The sequence below is a fragment of the Muntiacus reevesi genome, chromosome 15 (genome assembly GCF_963930625.1).
Source record: "Muntiacus reevesi chromosome 15, mMunRee1.1, whole genome shotgun sequence".
NCBI lineage: Eukaryota > Metazoa > Chordata > Mammalia > Artiodactyla > Cervidae > Muntiacus > Muntiacus reevesi.
In genome coordinates, this window is record NC_089263.1 from 60,829,165 (window position 1) to 60,831,257 (window position 2,093).

The window sequence follows — 2,093 nt, forward strand, 5'->3', positions numbered from 1 at the left end:
GGGGCCTGGACGGGACCACACTCCTCGGCCAGGGCCCTGGGCAGACTACTCCCCCACCCCCACCCCCGGGAGCACCCTCCACGCTGGCTCCCAGCGGGCCCTCGGCCCTCCACTGCCTGCTTCACCCCCTCCGAGCTCCCCCTCCCCGCTAACCCCGCCCCCCGCCCACCAGCCCCTGCCTAACCCCCAGGTGCCACCCAAATGTGCTGTTGTCTCTCCCCCCCACTGCCTCTTTGCACAGACCACTCCCTCTGCCAGACACCCTAACTCTTGCTCACTCCCTAAAGCCCTCTTCAGGTGTCACCTCTTCCAGGAAGCCCTCCTGCCATCCCCCGGCTGGGCCAGGGGCCCCTCCTCCGAGCTCCCCCACCCCATCACCTGTGCTACCTCTAACACCACACTGACCACACTGTATCGTGAGTGTCCTTTGACGTGACCGACTGCCCTGCCAGGCTCCGAGTGCCTCGAGGGCAGGGCCTGTGTGCGATTCATCTCTGAGCCCCCTGTGCCCACCCAGGGCCTGGCACAGTTGATGCTCAATAAATAAATATGTGTTGACTGCACGAATGAATGGCCAGATTGGGCCAGGGCGCTCTGGCCTCCGTTTGCTCATCTGTAAAATGCGGGCCATGTTGAGACCGATCTCCCTGAGGGCTGACGTAGTTCTGGAAGCTGCCCCCGGGGATGCCCAGATGATGCCACATCAGGAGAAGACTGCCCAAGTTCCCAGGTGGTGTTAGTAGAAGACCGTTCCTTCGTGTGGAAGACTGTGCTCCTGGGGTGAGGCTGGGACTGTGGGCAGTGTTAGGAGCTTGAATTGAGGAGCTCGGGTGCCCCGGGGCCTTTGTGGTCTAGTCTACTACCAAAAAGGCCACGGATACCCCAGAGGGCCTCCGAGAGACCGGAGCCCCCAGGACCTCTCTCGGTGGCAGCCTGGTGGAGCTGAGCATGAATGCCCACTGCACCCTCTGCATCTGTTGGCACAGGGCTGCCCCTCTGGGGCCAAGGCGGTGAGATTGCAACCCTCCCGGCGGTGGGCAGGTAAAGAAATTTCCCCTTCCTGCTCAGGGCCAAGGCGTGGCCAAGGGGCAGGAAAACCTGGCCCCACCATGTCCTCTGGGCCTGTCCAAGGAAAGGGCCACCCCCAGTGTCTCCTTCAGCACCTGGGAGTTTGTCTAGGAAAAAGAAACTGCCCCCAGACTTCCCTGATGGTACAGTGGGTAAGAATCCGCCTGCCAGTGCAGGGGACACAGGTTCGATCCCTGGTCCGGGATGATTCCACATGCCGCGGAGCAGCTAAGTCCGTGAGCCACAACCACTGAGCCTGTCGTCTAGAGCCTGTGCTTTGCAACAAGAGAAGCCACCGCCGTGAGAAGCCTGTGTACTGCCTCTAGAGAGCAGTCCCCACTCTCTTCAACTAGAAAAAGCCCACACACAGCAATGGAGAACCAGCACAAACAGAGACACCAGAAATAAGTTAACTAATTAAAAAAAAAAAAAAAGAAGAAACTGTCCTGGGCCCCCTGCCTGGGGCATGTGTCCCAAACAGATCCCCGCCCCCCCCCCCACTACACCCAGGAGGGCGTGGATTCAGGGTGTCCTTGCTATACGTCTGCTCCTCAGCCCTTGCTGCAGTCTCGAATGACAGCTCCCAGGGATCTTCCCATTTAGCAGATAAGAAAACTGAGGCTCAGGGGAGGAAGTGACATGCTCGGCACAGGTGGGTGCTCTGTACTGGGATAGGGCCACTGGACGTGGGAACCTACAGTAAGAGCGGCTGCACCTGCGCCTCTGGGCAGGGCGTCGGACCTCCGGGTGCAGCTGTGGCTGCAGATTCCTTGCTGAGTGAGGGTCCTATGTTCTCCCAGCCGCCTGCCAGACCTTGAGCTCTCAGCCCTTATCAAGCTACATACCACCCTGTCTATTTCCATCTACCTGCCTTGGGTGGGAGCAGGGCGGTCAGGGGCAAGGCCAGAACCTCTGTGCTTCTGAGATGGCTGTACCAGCTGGGCCAGTCTATGGGGTGGGGACCAGAAACTTTTCTTTTTAAGGCCCCCCATTAGGAGATCCAAGCTTCCCTGGTGGCTCAGCTG